The following is a 16,457-nucleotide window of genomic DNA, read 5'->3' on the forward strand; positions in this document are numbered from 1 at the left end:
AATAGCTTCAAGAAAAGGGAGGTTTATCGTTAGATTTTTAAAAACTTCCCTAATCTCCTCAAAATTTGTATCTTTGGTTAACATGGATAATCTCTGGGAAAATGGTGGTTTCTCTCTATATTTAGCATATTGATCAACAGGATGTTTAACCTTGGCCTTTTGTTTCTTAAGTTGTGGTTTAACTGGTACCTCTACAGTGGTAGGATCATCAATTACTAGTTCGGTATCTAGTCAGTTTTCATTTGTTATGAATATTGCTGGTGTAACAACGGGCATAGTTATGGCGTTATCAACCACTTTGCCAGAACGGAGAGTGGTGATAACATTTAACTCACCTATGTTTCCATTTTCATTACTAGTATTACCGTTTACCTCAAAGGCTGTGTTTGGTGTTTTAGGATTAGGTATAGCTTGACCTAGAAACATACCTTTTGGTTGTACTTTCTCTTGGGTTAACTGCAGTAAGGAAAGTTGGATGGACTGTAAAATCTGTTGTTGGGTTTGCATGAAGGCGTCGAAACAATTCGGTTGTGGATGTGCAGTTATTACAGGTGGTATGACAAGAACTATCTAATGGTGATTATTAATAGGTGGGTTGTGATAGTTATTATTAACCAGAACGATACCTCTATTAGCATTATAATTATTATTGTTATAATTATTATAATTACCTTGTCCTTGTCCTTGTCTTTGTCCTTATCGTGGTGGAGCTTGGTTGTAGTTGTTTGTTGGCCTAACATTTTGATTAGAAAACCCTGGAGGTGTAACTTGTTGATTATTTCACCAACCGAAGTTGGGGTTTTGTCGCCAAGGTGCGTTAGGTTCGCTATTAATGGAACAAACATTGTCCGGCTGTGCAGATGGATGTTCATAGACTAGAGGACAATAGGAGTTAGGATGCGCATGACTCAAACCGAAATTACATGGAATAGAGCTGACATTCATGACAGGGGTAGGCTTTTGTTGAACAGAAATAGCTTCTACCTTTTTAGTGAGGGATTCAATTAGAGTTTTAAGCTCAGGATCAGATTTAACCTCAAATATACGGGTAGCCTTAACTGTTGAAGAAGAACTAGCGGAGCGGGGGATATCATCACTACCCCCCAGTTATTATTATGCTTTATTTGATATTCTAAAAACATATAAGCCTCTGAGGCTCCTTTACTGAGGAAACTACCCCATTCATTATATCAAGGACCTCTTTATTTTGGTGTAAAAGCCCTTTGAAAAAGGCACGAACTAATGTGTCTTTCACAAGGTTATGATGTGAACACTCTATAAGAAGATCAGTGAAACGATTCCAGGCCTATGAAAAAGATTCAAGAGGATTCTGGCGGAAAAAATGAATCTTGTAAAGCATTTCATCTATCTTCAGTGGTAGGTAAAATTGTTCCATAAACAATTGAACAAGTTTGGCCCATGAGTCCACAGAATTAGGCGCTTGGGCAGTTAACCAAGACGCCGCCTTATCGGCTAGGGTGAAAGGAAACACCCTCAGTTTAATTTGTTCCGCGCCTACTGTAGGATGATGGAATGTGGTAATAACTTGTTCAATCCTACGCATATGCTGATAAGGCTTCTCATGGTCTAACCCATGAAAAACTGGTAACAAATTAAATATATTTGGGGGGATTCGGAAATCCCCCACTGGGTCTGCAAGAACGATGCAAGACTTCGGGCTATGGTTTAGGGCTTTGTAAAAGTCAGAGAGAGGAGTCAATCTTTCTTCAGCCATTGATTCAGGTGTAGTGTGTGGTATACTAGATAGGTGTGTGTGTTGATGTTCACGATAGATCACGTTAGACGTTTTTTCTTTACCTGACCTTAATCTCATGCAAGGCTAAGTCCAATATTAAAGAAATACGACAACAGTCAAAACAACCTTGATATGCTAGAATAAATCCTCTAACAGGAGAGGCGAGGAGTGGAAGAAGGAGTACCTGAATGTCTCCTTGTTACGCGTTTGAATAGCGTCTTGTATACACGATTTCATTGTATTCAAGCAGATAACAACACTGAATAACTTGAAAAAATGAAAGTTTGAACTAACCTGTGCAATCGGGCTTATTCAGAATAGGGCGCGGGGTACGCTCGGAATTTTCCTAACAAGGGCGTGGGGCGCACTCTTGCCTTGGACGATGTCCAGGCACTTTGGCGCGGGGCATGCTTCAAATAGGTCTGAAATGGGCGCGGGGCGCGCTCAGTGTATTTCTGCGAAAAAAATCAGTTTCTGAACCAAACAAACACAGTTAGTACCAAACAAGGGTGGGTGTTAATGAGATTTTGGTAGGATTAACACTACTAAAGGAATTGACTCTAAACAAAACTAAGATGGCAGCGACGCCATTTGATAAACGTAAATACGCTAGTTTGACCTACTCTTAACTAGATATGCTATGAATAAGTAAAACTAAATGTTATACTATTGCTATGATTATCAAAGTTCAACTCTCGTTATCGGTCAATATGTAGAGTAGAGAATTCGTTCCACTCCTAGCTCGTTTAGATGTAACGTTTCCTAGTTTATGTAATTCTAACAAAATCAATGAGAGTAATGAAATGAAATTTTGCTAAGACGGTAATTTAACTAATTTAGATGTTATGATTTAAAATACGGCAATTCAAAACTACCATGTTAATATGGGAAGGAATTAGGGGGATTTGATTCCACTTTGAATTTAACTTAATAAACTAGCATAGATTTGTTGTAATCTGAATCATAATGTTTTCACATAACAATTGGGTCTTTCTAATCCATAATTATTCATGACAATCTCTACCAACTAATAATTAGCATGTGAAGCAATTAAACTTATTCTCATGGTGAACTAATTACTTTCTAGAGTGGAATAGATTATCACAACTATATCTACACCAACACAATCAAGTCTTCATCAAAGCTTCGCAAACCCCTCTTATGGAGGTTTAGCCTTGATTCATCAAACTATCATTCATGGAATAAGAACAATAAAAACAAGACATTATTGAAAGAATAATAATTACTTTATTAATCTAATTGAAAGAGTCTAAGAATTCAAACTATATTAAAACTGAATTAAAAATAACTTAGAACTAAGTTTATGAATAACTAACTATCCTTTTTAAGACTAACTAAATATATTCAGAGTTTGGCCCTAGTCCTCTTTATATAGAAGAGGGCTAGGTCTACAAATTCATGCAAGGGATTTGGAGCCATGTTTTGGGCCATAAAATTGAGCCCAAAACTTGATTACTTTGGTCTAAAAAGGGTTTCTCTACTGGAAAAATTATTGTAACAGCCTTTTCATCCACTTCTGCTCCTCTGATTGGGTCAAGACTTAGACCATTAGAAAGCTCTTTCCGAGCCGATCGTTTTGACATATGGTAGGCCCAATTATGAGGTATGAGTCCGAAGATACTTTCGGAAGTTCTGCTATTTTTATGTGTTATTTCTCCCCGCGTTGACTTTGACTTTTCAGCTTTGACCGGGATTTAAAAAAACTTTTTCTCCTTGAATCTTGGCCTTTAATCCTAGAACTTCTTAGCAACCAACCTTTGCTCCTTTATATCGCAAAAGGGACACATTTCTGCACATAATTGACTCCAATGCCTGAAATACATAAAAGCACATAAACAACACTAACTCTTATTTATTAATCACATAATTGGTTTAAAAGCAATATTGTTAAGGGGTTAAAACTGCAGTTTTGGGTTCTTATCATCACCATATCGCTTTATTTTCCAACCGAGCAATATTAGAGGCTCCTAAAAAAAAGAAAGTTCTAATAATTAGAAACACCTTCCTGTATTTGTTTAATTCTCCTTCATCTATTCTTAAATTACTATGAGCTCCTCAAATTTTAGCCGAAAAAAAAAAACACGTCCAATTGGAAGTTTACTGAAGACTAAAGAGTGCCAACAAAAATATCAAAAAAGAAAAAGAAAACATAGTACCAACAAAAAGAATTGCTTAGAAAGAATTTTGATTTATGCCAATTCTATTTCTAGATTTTCTTGAACCTCTCCACTAAGGATTTATAAGAACGCTAAATTCAATATTCACTATCTCTCTCCCTTTCCAACAATCAATCAATCAATTTACAAGCATGGTTTTCACAAATGATTCAATAGTCAAGCAGTCGTCGACGTAACTTGGATATTTTTAAGGTAATTAGTTTGGTATTTTTGCATTTTTTCTAATTTGAAAATGAATTCAGAGCACTTATTATTTGCAAAGTAACAATCAAATTTAGCCCCTTTTAATTTTCATGGCTTTTTTATAAACGAATCACTGTCCCAAATGAGAATGTTTCTTATAAATTTCCATCCAAAATGTAATGGTTGTATATGGTATGCTGCTTATTATCTACGAAAATATATGCTCATAACTAGAAAACTTCTTACATGTTGGTGTGATATTGGAACGGGTGCAAGAAATATAAGACGCCTTGAAAATATATGAGCAGCAAGAATCCAAGTAGTAGATAGGTTTTTGAGTCCTTAATTCCTTATCCTGAAACAAGAGAAGTGGACTTGATTGGAATGCCACAACAAGTTAGTAGGGCAGAACAACAAAGACTATGTTACATTGTGTTTACAAGGTGTCTACGTAAAACTTTAAATTATAAGTATAGATTTTCTTTAGAGTTAATACCTAGCCTTGACAGTTGTGCTGTTAAGGTAATTAACGTCAAGTTTATCATTGTAACTGTTCAATTCATATTTGTAATGTAAGAATAATTTTCTTCTTCAAAAATTATGATATAATATGAGTTTGTTATAAAAATTCCACTGTTTTTGTTTAAACTTCTGACTCAATTGGATTGCTTGAAATTCCAAAACATTGGGTCTCTGTTGTATTAAACTTTACAAGCTTTTTTAATTTATTATTTCTATGACATCCCCACACACACACACACACACATATTATTTAGCACTGCTAGATCTTTGTGGTGCCAATACTAGAGAAAAAAAAGCATTCATCAAAGTTATCATTTGGCATTAAGAAATTACCGATGTATTTTTTCCAACATCCTAAGCAATTTTTTGTTGCTGATAATGTAGCTCTATGTAGGTTCTGATTATGTACTTCTAAGCTTAACTGTATTTTGTTTTCTCTATCTTTTATACTGACAGGTTGGGCTTTTTAAAATCTTTGGATTCACTGATCCAGCTACCTAATTAATACTAACAAAAAAAAAAAAAAAAAAAAAAAATAGAAGTCCTTGGTACCATAAAGTGATCAAAATGCTTTAACTGGGAGGTTCACCCTATTAGCTGACTGCTACTTCTGCATGAAGTACTATGATAGCTGCTTCATAAGTGAAAAGTATGTACCCAAATCGTTAGCAACTAACTAATAGAATACTTGGATTTGCAGGGTTACTCTATTTCTGTTATGACAAAATACTGGGAAGGAGGAGACATTGAAGTACTTACTGTAGCGATGTAAGGCAACCTTTTAAAGGAAGCTGACCACAACAAGGTGAGATAATGCAGATATAACAATGCGCCAATCTCATCACCTCTTGCCTCATGGAGCCTAGCTCCGAGAATGCGGGATTGCACAAAACGGACTTTAGAAGCAATCAAGACTAAGGCCAAACATTATACCTCCTACCTCAAGGAGCTTTGTGCGAAGGTAAGATGATTTCCTTTGTTTGCTTTTAGTTTTAATTTACTCTATAACAGTTCAATTAGGCATGCAGAAGGGAGTAAGCAGCAAGGGACAACATAATAGAAAACTACGACTCTCAGTATATGGAAGTTAAGGATTGATTTATTGTCGGATGTTATCCACTATTACTATTTTATTCCTTTATGGCATTTCCATGCACTTTTTGGAGTTCAATGAAGAATAGAGTTGGCTTTTCAGGTCATTGGAGTACATGATAGTGAGTCCTTCCAAACTTTTTTTTTTTTTTTTTTTTTTTTTGAAAAGATTAAGGGTTGAGGCAGACCCTAACCTGCATTAATTAACAACTCTTGCATATGAAAAGAATTTGTGGCTGTTGGGATTTAATACCATTTGAATTTTTCCTATATTTTTTCTTCACTTTGGGTTGCTACTGAACTTGATTTAACGTTTCAATGCCTCTACTTCTAACACCTTTCTTTGGTTCTTATCAACAAATCTTGGATAAGAAAGCAAGATATAGGTTTCAGGAATTGTTTGAATATGATTCTAATCCATAGAAGTATAATAACGGGTCAATATCTTTTGGATGAGCTCTTGAGTTTCACCAATTTTTTAGGTACATAATTATCAAAAATCGGTAACGTTGTATTATTTATCCGGTACTAATAATGTTCTAACTTGGCCCTCTAATCTTCCTCTCTCATGAATCTAAGTCCTCATTTCTACAAAATAAGGCAACTTGATAAAGGAGTCAAAGCTTCACAAATCACTCGGTCATGTGGGCTTTGCTCCTCATGAGCACTTTGTCGGATTGTTTTACCAAGTATTGTTAGTTAACATTAGTTATCAAGATGGTAGAAAGGGTTTTAGTAAAATCTCTGTCATGATCAACATGTATAGTACAACTTTGGTGACGGTTCAACTTTTAAGTCAAATACCACTATGGTTGCTCAAGTATGTATTCTTCCAGCGATAGTAAGAGTAACTGTCCATAATGAGATGATGACTTGAATGATAAGTAATTGTTTAGGTTGGTGGTTTCAATAGGTCATTACCTTAGAATCACCTTAGAATTGCTCGCACATTTTCTCTCTCACCATATTGCTTTATTTTCCAAACCGTGTAATATTAGAGACTCCTAAAAAAAGGTGTTAATAATTGCGAACACCTCCTTGCATTTGTTTAATTCTCGTTATTCCATTCTCAAATTATATTCACCTCCCCATCACATAAAAATTTCGCCCAATTTCAAAACTATCAGATGAAAGATTAGAAGTTTTTGTTTTTTAAAACACCAATTTTTTTTTTTGAAAAAACAAAAAACCCTACGTATTCTAAATCTCACTTTTCTCTTCTTCCTTACTAAGCCACACCCAGTGTTTAAAAGTTCCATTCTCCGTGTTCACAATAACACATACCTATAAAACTGAAATTCTTTTCTTATTAGCTAAAAAGCTCTTCGTATGGTGAAAACCCTAAACCCCCAGAAAAGAAAAAATGCACAAATATCAATCTCCAAAATTGAAGAGTCCTTAGCTCCACCGTGGAAACACATCTTTGAATCTATTGCTATCCCTAATTTTCTTATACTTCAGGTATGTCCTTCTCCTTTTCATTTTAATGTTTTTTGTTTTTTGTGATTCGTTTGCCAATTTCTCTTCAGTTTTATTTTATTTTTTCTTTTCAACAGTCTGTGTATCTGATTTCAATGGGAACAAATAAAAAACTAAAGCTTTAAACCCCAATCACATTGGATTCGACTTTCTAATTCAAAGGTAACCATTCCAAAGTGTTGATATTTGGGACTTTCAATTTGTTGAAGTTGCCTTCGAAGGTGATGAGTGATTTCATTCGCGGTGGTGCTGATTATGATGTTTTAATTGCTGGATGGAGTGGGTATTGGAATTATAGACATTAGGTAATGCCCATGTTTTTAATTAGCTTGAATTTCCATGTTATATACTATAAGATTGTTGAGGTCATTTTCAAATTTGCAACGGTGTATATGCCAGTTGATGTTTTGGGCATTGTCTTTGCTATTTAGTGTGTGTTAAAGTGAGGAGTTTCAATACAAAAATTAGGCCTTAATTAGTTTCTTTAGTTTGTATGGATTCCTTGAGCATATCTCCATAGAAAAATAGTTGCCACTCTCTTAAAACTTTTTCAATCTCTTAAGTGTATACATACTAGATTTCTTTTGAAGCAACGCTATTGTTTGATTGCAATATTGCATCAACTGAAAACCATACAATGTGTCTTAACTTAATTTAATTTTTAATTAATTTTGAAGATTTAAATTATTTTGAGTTGTTGCTAAATGAGGTTCCAATTTTTTTTTCGTACAACTTTCAAGATGTATAGTGAACTTAATTTCGATTACTCATTGGATTCTGTATTGAATGTATTCTCTTATAAAACTGCAATTCAATTGTTTGATTAAGTTACCTAATTTTCACCTTTATAGAATATCAAGCCAAACTAAGATACGCTCCTTCTACATTTGGATTATCCTGATTGGTCAATTAAAGCACTCTCTAAACCAAAAGCCAATGTACTCATTCTTTGCTTTTATCTTCCTTTCGTCTTTTCTTTTATTGCCTCTTTTAGGTGATGGTTGCTTTAGTATGGTTTTTTTTAAAGACCATTTTAAACGGATGAACTAGAACACTAGAATCAATGACACTACTAGACCTTTTCTATTTCTCCTATTCTTAGCCATTCCTAAAGCCTCATTTTGAGCTAAGTACATATTTGTTGGTATTTAGTTGTTGTTATTGTTTCATGAACACGTTGTACAATATAATTACGAAATATTGAACATGCTTGAACAGTTTGGTTGGCTCATTGCAATCAACATAACCACATTTGTAGGTTTGTAGATTCATGTTTTCCTAGATTTTATTGTGACAATGTTTTTTTGCTTGGTCACGTGTCACGTTGCATTTGGATATTAGGGATCAAAATATTAATCTTCGGCAATGTGCAAGCAGAAGTGGTGTGAGCCTAGGCATGTGCCCCTTGACACAACAATGGATTTGACAAGTAGTGTGCTTAGAAGAAATCAAATAACGTCCCTGATAGTAGGTATATATTATATTTTATGTACAGTTGACTTTCAATTGTGTTATTGAAGTGCTACGTTGATGGGACAAAGGGTGGGACAACTTCAAACTAGAAAATAACAGAGATGATGCAGTCCCTGACGGAGATTGTACATGTTAGAAAATATATTGACATATACTCATTTTCTTAATTAGAGGTGCTCCAAGTACTGTAGTTAGCCAATAACATTCTAGATTTGTTTTGTCTAACTTAAAAGCTTTATCAAGTTAAATTAATATGGCTAATCACTAATGATACGATGTTCCAGATTCAAGGTGCAAGTCACTCTTGCAAAGAGTGTTATGAAGGACTGTATGAACGTGGTGGTCAAAGGTTTCACTGGACTTCCTATTGTACTTTTGAAAATAACAATTAGAAATCAAAGCATAAGTATGTTGGATTGTGTTTCCAAGTCACTACGTATATTATTTGTCACTGATGCTTACAGTTTGCTATCGGATTTCTTCTCACGGTTTCATCCTCTTTTTTGGACGAAAAGTTTTCATTTATTTCTTCCATTCACTCTTACAGCGAAGATGGCAGCCAAGACCTCTACTCCAGTTTTAGTTAATTTATTGGGATTTTTATGTTGGTGTTAAGTGGAGTGACTTTGCCCAGCCATATTATATTGGGTATCTATTTTTTTTGGATTTTAAGCCTACACTTGGACATTAAGACGATACTTGGATATTAAGACTTAATACTTGTTTGCAGGTGTGATGGCAATTGCATGAGGGAAATCCAATGGGCTATTAACACCAAATCTGTATTGAATTACGATCATATGATGATGTATATCCTGAGGTATGTACCACTAATCCACTAGAATGAAATTTAAAATTATGAAGATCAAATTAATCTACTAGAATCCATTGTTCTTTGTGTTTATATAATTATATACTTTTATTGTCATTGCTTGGTGTTTCACTGCCTTTATTGGTTCACCTCTACATTGAAATCTGCAAGGATGAGCATATTTATTAGCACGTGATATAGATGAGACTCTTAGATGCTATATATCTAGGTTATAAATAATGAAGTTAATTTATGGAAGATGGAAATGAATGGAGTATGATGCCATGCTCAGACTATTACAATTTAATTTGGAAGAAAATATGACTTTTTCTAACAACTAATTTTAACAAGTCCGGCCTACTTATACTTTTAATACTTATAAGTAGCAAAAATACACAAAAAAAAAAGGTCTACCACTTATAAATAGTTGAAAAACAAACACCCAAAGAATAAGTAGTAAGCACTTGCAAAAAGCTAAAAACAAACACCCCCTTAGTTTGGTTTCATAGTAATTCCTACTGTTACGTTTAGAGCACGCACAAGTTAGGTATGTACAATCTTGAGCCTAATGATTGATGTAATTTCCTGCAACCTTTTGTGCAGTGAGATATTCCCTTTCTATTTGTATTTCAATGTATTATGTAATAGCAATAAAATTTGGTTTTCCAGATGTAAATAAAGTTCAAAATCTTTACCAAACCTAACATGCGAACTCAATCTAAATTTGTTTTGGCTTCAAGTGATCTTTTATTTAAACCCGGGCCAACTTGACCTATACGTCCAGTAATATTTATGTTTCTACATTCTTACTATGTTTGAACATATTTAGTATAAACTTAGAGATTTAACAATTTTAAAATTATGATTGCATTTGTTTTAAGATATTATCAAGTATATTGAAGAAAAAAGCCAAAATAGGGCAAAATGAGTTTAATGGGATTGAGTGGAATGAGAAGACTAGCTAGGCATAGCTTAAGGTTGCTTTTTTTTCCCGATAATAATAGCTTAAAGTTGCCTAAGGCCTTAGACTAAGTTCTTTATATTAAATTCACAATCCACATAGATGTTATAGGTACCACCATTGTTTGCATATATTTACATTAATTCAATTATGAACTACTTATTATTTATATTTGTCTCTTTGGTGAAACATTTGACAACTTGAAAACCTCCACCGTCTTACTTTATATTTGCTATATGTTTTTCAAAGCTACCATGCCACAGTGTATGACAATGGTTGAAACCCTTATTTATTTGAAGTATTGACTTAATAAAAATGTATTTAATCTAATTCTTTTGTTGAATTCTAGGTTTGGAGGTTGAAGATATATTGATTTTCCTGGATGTTAGATCACTACACAGGCTCAAAGGTCATAATTTCGTAATGATACGATAATTATTTTTTTCCAGTAACTGTATGTGGTTTTAGGTGCATTTTTTTTTAGGATTAGTGTAATTCTTTTTCGGTGTTGTTTATCAGCTTGACTGCTATACGATATACTAGTGGGCACTCCCCGTGGTTTGAAGCAATTCTTAAGATCCTCAGCTCAACCCTATTCTTTGGGGTCTAATGACTCTCAAGTAAGGTTCCTTCTATTCTTATCCACATCTCAAAAGAACTCTGTGAGTTGCCATCTTTACATTCTATTAGGCGCATATAACTTTTACAGTGGGTTGACAATGAACATGGATTAGTTTGCTAATTGCTTGGATTTAGAATTAGGAAAATTGTTTCTTGGACTCTTAATATGATCTACCTTCCAAGGAGATTTTGGGCATGCCTCCAATCCTTCCATAGCTATTGGTGCTACCTAAACATGGGGATTATTGTAATAATACTATCATCATAGTATTACTTCTTTTTGTTTTTTGACGTCTTAAAGTTTTGTTAAATGGCTCCCTTAGACGGTAAAAATGCATATAAGTTCACTGTGAAAGGGTGATGTTCACTCATCTATCTCTCTAGCATGCATTGTTTCCAACGCTAGATGATATTAATTCCCGCATAACATCTCATTTTTACTTTATTTTGGCCTACAAATTTCCTTAATTTTGTATACCAAGTATCCATAGTGTAGAAGTCAAAGCTGAAATCCCCCTAACATCATTTGTTTACCATTCGAAGTTCTAACATTAATACACCATATAGCTATTGGTCATGGAAATCCAAAGTATATCTTGTCATTTTCATAGTAATTAATCATACGTTAAGACAAATTTTTGAATTTGATTATTCATTTTCAAATTAACAATACAATGTTTGGTTTTATTGCGAGGAATTGACCAGGTTTTTTTGCTTGCTTTGCTGAATTCAAGTATGATTTGGTGAGAGATAAAGAAGGTGAAATGGCAATACAAATTTATGTTGGTATATGGTATTGGCTTCATTTTGTGTTTTGTAAGGTTGTTCATGTTATTATTCATATCAAGCTTTCACAATTTTTTTATTCTTTGTGTTTTAGGCAAATATGAGTACAACGAGTAAAATAGAAAGAGTCAGTTTTACCAAGTATGAGTACAGGGGGCCGTTTTTAAAAGAAAAAAAAATCTACAAGCTTTTGCTAAACCGACTTCAAGAGATGTGAGATATTTATCGTTCATCACTGTCTCTTACTAGAAAGCAAGGCCCAAAATATCACCGAAATATCCGATATATATTGTTTTTTTAGTACACCGATATCGATATATCCGATATATATCCACCGAATATTGAATCCTTTTTTTCCTGATATATATAGGAATTTCTGATATAAAACTTTATATCGCCGATATAACCGATATATGCGATATTTACGATATATATCGTTTGACTTTTTGACCATTTTTTAATAAATATCCGATATTTTCGATATTTTATGAAAATTTTTTACCGATATTTCCGATATTTTAGATAGTTTGGATTGGTCACAAAAAAAATGGATATATCCGATATATTCGATATATATCGGTTTTTGGGTACACCGAAATATTCACCGAATTTGATATTTTGGGCCTTGCTGGAAAATATTCCAAAAGGATGTGACTTTTGTTAAAGATGGGCATTTGTTTTTCAATAATGGTGGGGAAGAGAGTACCAAAACTGCATCCCAATTAATTGGTTTGAAAGTATTTTTAGTTTTATATATATATGTAAGGGTTAAGTGGTAACTTTGTAATCTCTTGATTTTTACTTTCATTGCTTTTTAAGTGTTCTTGATTTCAACTTGAAGTGTTGTTGATTCGGCTATAAAGCCCTTTTGGTCATATAATTACTATAGCGACGTCTCCCGTATATGGCTTCGTATAATTAGTCCATCTGTTTGGTATTAGGTCATCTCACTTCTTTTTTAAATGTGAGCTCACTAATTAGCAGTTACTAAGTTTGTGTTTCTTTGATGAATTGATTTGGGGATCACCGCTGCAAATCCTTAATTATCTAGTTAGGTGTAAAAGGGTATTGATTTTAGTCGACGAACCACTTTAGTCAAAGTACAGCTACTCTCCCTCGATTTCGATCATCCTGATGCAGATGTGCTAGAGCAGCCTACATTATTATATCATCTGAAACAAATTATTTAGGCACTATTAATCTTGATATATTTAGCACTTCTTTGTTTTAAGTGTTTGGTGTAGTGATACGGTTATGAAGGCCTTAAGTCACGATCGCTATCATTTGAGGCTACGAGTTTTGTTTGTCGTGTCTCTTATTAAGGGTTTAGAAAATGATTGAAATGCATAACTCATAGGAATAAGAAACGGTTACCATACGCGTTTCTTACAAGGTGTTGGTTACTTAGTTTAAATAGGAAATGGTTGCATGATAAGAGAAAACTACTCCTTTTATATTGTTAATTTGGTTTGTTGTTGTCATGAATTAAGAGTGGGGTGGTGCCTATTTTAAGTATGTTATCTTGCATATTGTGCTTTTGAGTGTCTTAAAGTGGATCTTTAGCTCAATGGAAGAGCACTTGAGTGTGTAAATACATCTCAAGAGATGGTGGTTCAAATCTACCAAGGTCCTATCCATAATTAATACTTTTTTTGTTTATTTCAGTAAGCCAAAAACTACATAAATTAGTACAAGCCAACTCCTCCACAAAACAACCGGTTGTTCAGCCAACTTGATTAACTTTTCCTGTGATAGTTTTACATTTGTAAGTTTGATTATTAAGCACTAGACACGACACATTATTGAAGTAAGATATTGCTTCTGATTTTTGGTATGAGTTATTATCTAAGGTGGACACCTTACACTTGGAGTGGACGCCTGAACTTGAATTTAAGAATACACAATTGTCAACTAAAACAAAGATGTTAAGGATAGTTATGTTTTCATACATTTAAAAAAAAAAACCATGTCTCATCCCTATTTAACAGGCTATTTTTATATCCACTAATGTGCAATTAATATTTCTATTAGGCTGTTAAGATGATTTTTATTTTGCAATTTATTATTTTCATGTATTAGTTTCTAACAATAATTTTTGTACCAAATGGAGGTGCATACCGGCCTGTTTTTATATTGCTAAAGAGCGGAAATCAATACTCAGTATAGCTACAATCACAAACTAGGATAATAGACCTGATCGTTTCTGCCCAAACAAAGAAGACTTTTGGTTATTCTATGCATAAAAGATACTCATGAAATTGTGAAATAAAGTGCTAATGAGGCACTCTCTTTTGCTTACATTTCCATATTTGAGTTCATTTTGTCATTCTTTTGTTTTAAAGTTTTCTTTAGGAAATATGGATGGTGCAAACTGCAAGGATAAGATGACCTCTACTGTTTGTAAGTAGAAATAATGAATATATAGAGTTTGAAGATTTTGTTAGATGCCTTATATCTCTTGGATATGATAATACTGGATCATATGACCTAAGAATACATTTGAAGGATGGGGTAAGTTGTAGAATGGATAAGCTATGAAGTGAAATGATGAAGGACAGAAGATGACATTTGGAAATAGCACCATTGAGGTGAATATTATTGCTTACACTTTAATTGATTGGGAATATGAGTAAAGACTCTTGAAGGAACCAATTTCATATACAATTGCAGCCATATAACCAAATGAGCTCAGAGGAGTCCCATTAGAACTAGACATATATTTAGTTTAGTATACTTTCGAAATAATAAACCTCGGGTTTGAATTTTCTTTTCTTACTTCTTCTCCAGCATTTTCTTCTATTGACGTGGAGTTTTGTTACACCCTAGCATTTGGCTAAGTTCAAGACGAGGAGAATATGATCGAGTAGATCAGTGAGAGCATTTTCTTGGTTTACACTGAGCTTAATTATTTATTAGTTACTGTTATATTACTTATAACTAGCAACTGTTGTAGTGTGGACTCAAGAGCTTCCTCTCTTAAAGCATAAATGTCTTGCATAATTCTTTATTGCTTATCATTTTCCTTATTGTTTGAAGTCTAGAACGAAATCTGTCAAATAATTTGCGCTAGGAACTTTGATCAATTAATTTACTGTACGAGTTTTAATATAGTTTGGAAGTAAGATTTTTGATACATAATAATAAAATGAAAACAATTATATAAAAACGGTCCCTGTTCATTGAACGGGTCCAAAAATCTAGTTAACCCAATAGCAAAGTGAACCATGGCAACAAGTATCTAGTGCCATATGGAAGCAAGTGGTCGGTAGCTAATAAGACATGAGGTGGATATATGACAATGAGGTAGTTTTTTTTTTCGCTAAAAGGTAATTGATTCAAAAAATATGAGGTTACAAGAAAAAAGAATATGAAGTGTGAGACCTGTATAGTATGGGTTTCATCATATGTGAACCCACCTATTACATCCAAAAGCTAGCTTATGAACTGGAAATAAGTAGTAAAATGGTTTTATAAGTTCCTCACAAATGGAGGCTTATCATCCCACCATATACATTCTCCATTTTGTAAAGCAGCACCATGCCTCGCACAACTATCCGCTCCTAAATTTGTTTCTCTCCATGTAGCTGATATATTGATCCATGCTGCTTTCTCTCTTTGTTGCTTCCATTTTGATCTTACTCTCCAATGCACTTTATCCTGCTGGAATGCATGAACCACTGAGGTTGAATCTGATTCCACCCATATATATCTCTAGTCTCGATCCAGTGTTCTCTGAATTCTTTCTATAATAGCAATGGTTTCTGCCATATAGTTTGTTGTTATCCCAAGACCTCCTGCTGTGGCTCCCAATAAATGCCCCGTATGATCCCGGAGAATCACACCCCAACCAGCCTTGCCTGGGTTTCCCCTAGAACTTCCGTCAACATTTATTTTTATAGTGCCCGGCGGTGGGAGAAGCCAGTAGCATTCCAAAATTTTGGGAGCCCTTCTAAGTTTATGCTGGAGATTAAATATGTGAAGGATTTTCACATCTGTCATCGAATTGTTCATGGAACCTGATGATTTATGGTATGCTCTGATGATGGCTCAAGTAAGCATGTTGTGGTAACTCAAGTAACTCAAAAATGGGGACCATGTTTTGGGCGAATGGGAGTGACATTACTTAAAGTAACTCAAGTGATATAGTGCTCCCAGGAAAAATTTGGTTTGAAGAAATAAACTTATCTTCTCATCTTCATCTTCCACTCCATTTTGGGTAAAACCCTCCGATGCTCACAGTGAGAGTTCCGAAATTGGAGTGATTATTTCCTTCTCTCGAGTGTGTTCTCAGCTGCCTTATAGAGTGACGTCTGAAGCCTTACCTCGCCAATATCTTTTTTTTTCTCAGGTTCCAATTTCATATAAAATCCTTCACTGATCAACAGTGCAAGTTCTGAAATTTGGGGAGCTTTAACCTACTTCTAGGGTAAAATCCTACACTGATTCACGGTGTTAGTTCCAGGAAGTAAGGGTTTTAAAGCATTGGACTTCTATCTTCCAAACTCCCATGTTTCATTCCTTTATTGGGTAAAATCCTACATTGATCTATAGTGTAAGTTCCAAAAAGGTTTTAAC

General features: G+C 34.1%; 1 long non-coding RNA gene across 6 annotated transcripts; it reads left to right on the top strand.

The window, feature by feature from the left end:
- Positions 1–3,894: 3,894 nt before the first annotated feature.
- Positions 3,895–14,943, top strand: LOC147488569 (uncharacterized). Of its 6 annotated transcripts, XR_015202676.1 has the most exons (8): positions 3,895–4,146; positions 5,360–5,620; positions 8,988–9,052; positions 9,251–9,351; positions 9,434–9,523; positions 10,825–10,884; positions 10,995–11,095; positions 11,802–11,961. It is a non-coding gene; the product is annotated as an uncharacterized LOC147488569 (long non-coding RNA). The 6 variants fall into 6 exon arrangements; XR_015202673.1 differs by adding an exon at positions 14,670–14,943 and having other exon boundaries at positions 5,360–9,351; positions 11,802–14,282; XR_015202672.1 differs by adding an exon at positions 14,670–14,943 and having other exon boundaries at positions 5,360–9,351; positions 11,802–11,855.
- Positions 14,944–16,457: the final 1,514 nt, after the last annotated feature.

This window comes from Coptis chinensis, chromosome 7 (assembly GCF_015680905.1).
Source record: "Coptis chinensis isolate HL-2020 chromosome 7, ASM1568090v1, whole genome shotgun sequence".
Lineage (NCBI taxonomy): Eukaryota > Viridiplantae > Streptophyta > Magnoliopsida > Ranunculales > Ranunculaceae > Coptis > Coptis chinensis.